This window comes from Paroedura picta, chromosome 14 (assembly GCF_049243985.1).
Source record: "Paroedura picta isolate Pp20150507F chromosome 14, Ppicta_v3.0, whole genome shotgun sequence".
NCBI classification, from domain to species: domain Eukaryota; kingdom Metazoa; phylum Chordata; class Lepidosauria; order Squamata; family Gekkonidae; genus Paroedura; species Paroedura picta.
In genome coordinates this window covers 3,853,308-3,861,107 of record NC_135382.1, presented here as the reverse complement: position 1 = coordinate 3,861,107, position 7,800 = coordinate 3,853,308, and the positions used below count along the sequence as shown (strand labels likewise).

The window sequence follows — 7,800 nt, the reverse complement described above, 5'->3', positions numbered from 1 at the left end:
AGTCCCTGAACCTATCTTCATAGGGCTTGGTCCCTTGGCCCCAGATCATCCTCGTCGCTCTCCTCTGTTCAGCCTGGAGAAAAGGAGGTTGAGAGGGGACATGATAGCCCTCTTTACATATTTGAAAGGTTGTCACTTGGAGGAGGGCAGGATGTTGTTCCCTTTGGCTGCAGAGGAGAGGACATGCTGTAATGCAGGGGTAGTCAACCTGTGGTCCTCCAGATGTCCATGGACTACAATTCCCATAAGCCCCTGCCAGCAAATGCTGGCAGGGGCTCATGGGAATTGTAGACCATGGACATCTGGAGGACCACAGGTTGACTACCCCTGCTGTAATGGGTTTAAACTACAAGTACAACAATATAGGCTAGATATCAGGAAATTTCAGTCAAGTAGTTCAGCAGTGGAATAGGCTGCCTAAGGAGGTGGTGAGCTCCCCCTCACTGGCAGTCTTCAAGTAAAGGTTGGAGACACACTTTTCTTGGATGCTTCAGGATGCTTAGGGCTAATCCTGCGTTGAGCAGGGGGTTGGACTAGATGGTCTGCATGGCCCCTTCCCACTCTAGGATTCTAGGAGTCTAGTTCAGCAGTGGAATAGGCTGCCTAAGGAGGTGGTGAGCTCCCCCCTCACTGGCAGTCTTCAAGTAAAGGTTGGAGACACACTTTTCTTGGATGCTTCAGGATGCTTAGGGCGGATCCTGCGTTGAGCAGGGGGTGGGACTGGATGCCCTGTATGGCCCCTTCCAACTCTACGATTCTCTGATTCTGTGATATGTCAGATGCCAAACGTCATCATTTTGAGGCAGGGAATACTGGAGGAAGCCAATGCAACTTTTGAGTTATACTTTTGGTTACTGCGAACTCCCTCCCAGGCAAGAGGAGAACTTGCATATTCTCAAGATTTACAAAACACATGGCAAGCCAGGGTGCTTTTCAGCTGTGCCTTTGTATGCTCCATTCCTGCATGAAATGCTGCATTTGGGAGGGTGCAAAGTGACCCAAGACTCATGGCACACCAACCTGGCCCCTGCTCAGCAGCTCCATTTCGTGATCAGGGACTGGAAGTATCTTGGACCTTTTGTGGAATATCAAGGGCCTGTCATGGGCCCATGCATGACAGGCAGGTGATGTTCAACAAGGTGGGTCTCCAACCTTTCAGACGCAGATAAAGGATCTGGTGAAAGCATTCTTCAGGAAGGTACCAGTTGAAAATTTTAAACTACCACTTGAACTAATTGCCTCCACCTACATTCTGAAATGTTTATTGGATGTATGGTCATTGTCTTTTCTCTAATTATGATATCCAAGCCATTGAGTGTGTTCCGGTTGTTTACTGATCAGTTGTGTTCTTCTTATAATAATGATCTGCTGTGAGCACCAATGGAAAAGACAGGTGGTTCTGGGTCCTGCTTGGAAAACATCTGGAGATTGCTAGGGAACTCAATGCTGCTATGTGATGCCACAAAGCAGACAGCAACTACAGGGTCAATTTGCTTGGAGTGAAATGGCTCTCTCCAAGCAAATTGACCCTGTAGTTGGGAGATGAGCTGTAATTCTGGGAGAACTCAAAGCCCCACCTGGGTGTTGCCAACTGAAGCAGGTGATGGATTTAGTGAAAGTTTTAAAAGGTATTCTGAGCTTCTTTGGCGATTCTAGCAGGGTACACCACCATTGGACACCCTGACCCACAAAGGGGCCACTGCTACGTGGGACGGCTGTCCTCTTTCATGGGCAATACAATCAGAGTCCAGGAGCACCTTTAAGACCAACAAAGATTTATTCAGGGTGTGAGCTTTCGAGTGAAAGCACTCTTCGTCAGACTGAGAACTGACCATCATAACAGTAGGAATATATAAGCAAAAGTTAATCTTCTTACATTAGTAAACTGTATCACAGCATCCAAACAGCCACATGATAACTCTCCGCCAAACCAGCCAATCAGACCCCTCAAACCCATTTGTCGTTCACACGGACGTATTTGAAACAGAACTGTCAAAGCCAGAGACTCTTTCTTGGAGTGTGCCATTTTGAGAAGTGTTCATGTAAAGGGGAGAGGGAGGAAAGGGAGACCCCTCAAGCTGGCCAGATCAGACCAGTAGACTCTGGAGGTGCCACAGGCAAATGGCCCACATGTCCACAAGACGGGAGGAAGAAATGTGGGCCAGTGACCTATGCGCTCCGATTTGTTTCCATGGGTCTTCCATGCTGGGTACATGCAGGGGTGCACCTTTTCTCACCATCCTTGCCCTTTTGAACTGGATGTGACTTTTAAAAGGGTAAACCAAACAGTCATGGCCACTGTTAAATAAATCGGAAGTCAGGCAGTGCCTTAAAGGATGACATTTGCTTCCGCCAGAGCTGTGGTGAGTGAGCTCACCTCTTTCAATGCTACGAAGAAGGAGGCATTTGGTGGATTCAGTAATTCTCTTACTAAAGGCCCCCGATTGATGGCCTCTTCAGAGGGTCAGAAGCAATGAGCCTGACTCAGGAATGCTGCCACCCAAAATAGCTGCTGTGAGCTTCCAAGGGGCCACGGGGTTCCAAGTTTATTTTGTGAAAATGGGCGATCCCTTTGCACAGCAACTGCAATGTCTGTTGACTTCTGTTGTCCCCAATAGGAATCCAACCCACTCTCTTCTCCTCCATTGTGACCCCACAACAACCATGTGAGGTGGGCTAGGATGAGGGTGAGTCGCCAACCCAAGGGTGGGGAATGGAATCTGGGTTTCCCTGTTGTTAGGGTGATAGACCCAGAGTCACAATGAGCCAGTTAAAAATGATATATGCCAATTAATCCCCCCAGGTCCTCTGTGTGTGTGTTTTAATGTCTCGGAGGCTTTAAAGAATGAAAGCAGCCATGTTTACTGAGCACCCTTCTGAAGTTTTAATTATGAATGGAGGTTAATGACAATGATGAAGGGTCCCCCCCCCCCTGCCCCCAGCAATCTGAAGTGGAATTGGGTAAGCGGGGCTGTTTGCTCTCCCTTCCCCATTGGGCTTCCTTCGCATTCTTTTCATGCTTTTCATTTCAGGCTCGTTAATCAATATGCTAATGGCGTGACACCCCTTCCTTCTCCAGGAGGCGCCCTCCCCAGTGCCTCCGTGGGGCCGGCCGTCAGCTGGAGGCCGGCTTCCGAGGGATGGCATTTCCGAAACAATGCAGCTTACCAGAGCGGAGATAAGTGAAGCAGGAGAAGGATTCCTCGGTGTAATCAGGCCAGGGTAGGCCGCAGCATGCGGGAGATTACGGCCTGATCTTTGAAAGTGATCTCTCAAGCCCGGGGGATAAGGCCTGAACCGTGTTTGGGAAACAATGGCTGACACGGATCCTCTCTTCTCCTCAGCAGTTGAATGACTGCTGGCTTTGATGGAGCCAGACTGGATTTCAGTGCACACGACTTTCCTTTTTTAATATAAAAAACCAGACGTGGGAATTCTTTGCTGAAATCTTTAATTTCAGAGACAGCCTCGCAGCCTTTGAGTGCTTTGCCGGTTGTCAGGATTTTGAAGCGCCTGGCTCTTGGAGCAGGGCACTATGAGACGGGGGCCTCTGGCCAGGGGGCAAGGAGGGCATTTCTCACCTTCAGCCCACCTGAGAAGACTGTCGAGGGCTTGCATCCAGGTACACCGGAGATTAACACTGGTAAAGCGGGACACCACTGGCCGGGGGGAGGGGGGTTCTTGATTAAAAATTTGGTCTATATGGAGCAACAAAAAGTTTCACAGAGCGCAAAAATAGTATTGTTATATATATATATATATATATATATATATATATATATATATATATATGCCCAGGTGCCCCCAGATGTCCCTCCAAAAGTGGGACACTCTGGTCACCTTACCGAAGATGGGGAACACGGGGGTCGCCCAATGCCCCCAACATGCAGGTCAGCAGAGAAGGGGCTGAAAGCTACCTTGGTGCGGGTGGGCCCCTGGGCCTGGCTCTGGGGGATTTGGGTGCAAGCCAAGGCGCTGGGTGGGTGGTCTGGGGAAGGCCATGTTGGTGCCTTCACAGGAGGAAGTCTGGTCACAGCGACAGGGGAGGGTCAGGAGGGGTTCATAGGCCTGCAGATATGCCCTGCCAGGTAATTCATGACAGCACACTTTGGTTGTCTCTTCATTTCTGTCACAACCAGAACCAGAACCAGATTCAGAAACAAGTGACCCTGGTGAAGAGAGGAACAGGAATGGTTTCCCTTCCCCTGCTGGGCCCTTTTTAAGGGTAAAACAAGATCCCTGCCCCCCACCGGGGTGGCAAACCCCTAGCTGGGAAATGTCTAGGGATTCTGGGATGAAGCCTGAGGAGGGCAGCGCTTGGGGACCCTCAGTCGAGTGAGATGCCACAGAGTGCTCCCTTCAGAGCTGCCCCCTTCCACTTGGGGAACAGATCTAGGCAATGTGGACAGCCGACGTAATTCCAAGGGTGGCCCCAAGTTCCTCCCTCCCATCTTATGCACCAAATGGTCAGGGCAGAAAATTATATAAATGATGATTCAGTGAGACCAGTTTGGAAATATTAGCCATGTGCCTTAAATTGCTTTAGTTGTTCTGCTCAAGAGGCACAGAGAATATTTTCATTGTATGCTATATCATTGGGGGGGGGGGGATTAAATAGATTCAAGAGTGTAAATTGCTTATAAGCGCTTTAAACTGTCAGATTAGAATATTATCCTTTCCACTAAAAGCCATCAACATTCTTCATTGTTAAAGCTGGAGCCATAACATCCGCTAAGAATTTAATTCAACGCCCCCCCAAGCATAATTTTCCCTATCCCTTTCCTGCTACAAGAAAAATCTCACCCATAAGCCCAAAGTACAACTTGAAATTAATGTATTCCCCAAAATGCCTATTCTGGATATTCTCTAAAAGCAAGATGTTGCATAGTCTCTGAATAGTTGATGCCTATAGGCTATCTGTTTGACAGTTTTAACAGCAATTTCCAAGGTAGATACATTTTGATAGACAGTGTGGTTCAAGAGAACCAGGGTGGTGTTGTGGTTAAGACCAGTGGTCTCTAATGTGGAGGACTGGGTTGGATCCCCCACTCCTTCTTCACATGCAGCCAGCTGGGTGACCTTGGGCCAGGCACAGTTCTCTCAGACCTTTCTCTGCACCACCTACCTCACAAGGTGTCTGTTGTGGGAAGGAAAGCCAACTGTAAGCCCCTTTGAGGAACACCAAACCTGCCGGGTGGACTTGGGCCAGTCGTGATTCTCTCAGAATTCTCTCAGCCCCAGTTACTCTCCAAGGTGCTTGTTGTGGGGAGAGGAAGGGAGGGCAGTTGTAAGCCACTTCAACATTCCTTAAGGTAGAGAAAAGTGGGGCAAAAAACCTGCTCTTCTTCATCTTTATGTATATCACATTGGGGTGCCAGCATGGTGGAATGGTGGCCTCTAATCTGGAGGTCTGATGCCCCACTCCTCCTTCACATGCAGCCAGCTGGGTGACCTTGGGCTAGTCACAGTTCTCACAGGGCTCTCTCAGCCTCACCTCCCTCACAGGGTATCTGTTGTGGAAAGAGGAAGGGAAGGTGATTGTAAGCTGCTTTGAAACGCCTTTGGGCTATAGAAGCTAGTTCTTCTTTGTAGCTTACATTTTACCATCTTTATCCACCCTGCGAGACAGGATAGCCAGGACAAGAATAACAGCCTCTCTTGTTTCCCTGTGTTAAAACTGAATTGAAAACAAGTCATAAAAATAGAATAATTAAAAACGAACTTACTTAAATATAACACCTGTATTACATTCTTCAAAACAGCATAAGGAGACGCATCCAAAGGGCAACAAAAGTCATAAGCAAAGGTGTAAATAGAAGAAGAGTTGGTTCTTAGATGCTGCTTTTCCCTACCCGAAGGAGTCTCAAAGCAGCTTACATTCGCCTTCCCTTTCCTCTCCCCACAACAGACACCCTGTGAGGGAGGGGAGGCTGAGAGAGCCCTGAGATTACTGAAGAAGAAGAAGAGTTGGTTCTTATATGCCGCTTTTCTCTAGCCAAAGGAGTCTCAAAGTGGCTTACATTCACCTTCCCTTTCCTCTCCCCACAACAGACACCCTGTGAGGTGGGTGAGGCTGAGAGAGCCCTGATATCACTGCCCGGTCAGAACAGTTTTATCAGTGCCGTGGCGAGCCCAAGGTCACCCAGCTGGCTGCATGTGGGGGAGCGCAGAATCAAACCCAGCTCGCCAGATTGGAAGTCTGCACTCCTATACCAAACTGATTTAATCAAAAACAGTTTTTAAAAAAAGCCTTCTGGTATATATCTCAGATTTTACTTCATCAGGCAAAGAGAGGGCTCAGTCTACAAACACGATCCAAGGTGTGACTCTACATCCTTCCAGAACTGGTTCAGAGAGCCAAGAAATAACTTATCTCTCTCTCTCTCTCTCTCTCTCTCTCTCTCTTTTTTTTGTCTGGATTCCTTTTCAGCTCAACCCCCCCCTCCCCCCCCCCCCTTGTGACTGGACCTGCTGCCACCCCAAGGCTCCTGCTCAGCCCAGCCATGACGACATGAAAAGGGCCTGCAAGGCAGGGCTCTTCTACCGGCTGTGGCCAAGGGGAGAACAGCCACAGCACCTAACTGGCTGGCCTCCCCTGAGGAAATCCACTGGGACTCCAAGATTAAATACGCCGCCCCCCAAAGAATACCTTCCTTAATATTTAATTCCTAACTAGGTGGCAGATGGGTTGATTTTGAAACGTTTTTCATGTACAATATGCTTTTAAAGTCTAATGCATTTATGAACTGATGCTACCCGTCCTGAGTCTCACGGGAAAGGCAGGTTAGAAAAATCAAGATTTTAAAATGTATTTTTTAAGCTTTAAAAATCTTCCAACAACCACAGACAGATGTTAGGAGCAACAGCCAATCAAAAATACCGGCTGGCTAGCTTCTATTGGAAAGTATTGGACCAGGTTAGAAGCTTAATAGCCTGACCCTGTGCACGCTGGGTCAGAAGGCGAAGCTAGAACCAAAGGACCTCCTGCAGTCGCCTAATCCATTCTCCTGTTTCCTGCAGAGGCCAGCCTGAGACCGCCAGGCATAGTGTCCAAGAACCACGGCATCCCCCCCAAACAAGATTTTTCATGAGGTCCCACATCTTATCGCTGTTCTGCCTGCATCTGGATGGGCAGTCCAAGATCTGGGAAGGCAAGCAGGGATCCCGCCCAGAAAGGCCAGGGCTGCTATTCAGAAGACGCCAATGACAAACCACCCCGGACAGCCCAGCCGGGTGCCCATAAGTCAGCCATGGTTTGGCCCCACTTTGCATTCCCCGTGGTGGCCGCAGCCACCAGAAAGGACCTATCAGGGAGCAGGAGGAAGATACTCACCTACTTTAAACTTCTGCCGAGAGTAGAATTCAAAATTTAACACTCAGGTCACGACAACAGAAAATTCAACACATTTTCTTTATTTGAAAATTTTTATATCAGACAATTGCTTGTTTATAGCTCAGAATGACTTGCATAAAGTGTCAGTTGAGTACAATACAATCTTAGTTAGATGATTTATTCTGGTAGTTATATTAACTGAAAGAATATGAGCAGGGTTTTAAATACAATGTATAGGGGCAGCTTTGTCTAATAGCAGTGATCCCCATTACTCTGTTTCTGCATAGGAAATCCTTTTTTCTCCCTTGATCTGCTAAACATCTCCATTGAACAAATGAACTAAATAATATATTAAAACAAATTTGGACAGAATAGTTCATAAAAATGTCAGCATAGTGATAGCAGGACAAATAATTGCAGCAGCTGTCAAAATGTGAACAAGATTATTCCTTGAAATTACCTTATCT

At 47.8% G+C, this 7,800-nt stretch overlaps 1 long non-coding RNA gene across 2 annotated transcripts; it reads left to right on the top strand.

Moving 5' to 3' along the window:
• Window positions 1-2,768: 2,768 nt before the first annotated feature.
• On the top strand, window positions 2,769-7,203 carry LOC143823916 (uncharacterized). 2 transcript variants are annotated; one of them, XR_013226643.1, is made up of 3 exons: window positions 2,769-2,961; window positions 3,080-3,222; window positions 7,021-7,203. It is a non-coding gene; the product is annotated as an uncharacterized LOC143823916 (long non-coding RNA). The 2 variants fall into 2 exon arrangements; XR_013226644.1 differs by lacking the exon at window positions 7,021-7,203 and having other exon boundaries at window positions 3,080-3,434.
• The last annotated feature ends 597 nt before the right edge of the window (window positions 7,204-7,800 follow it).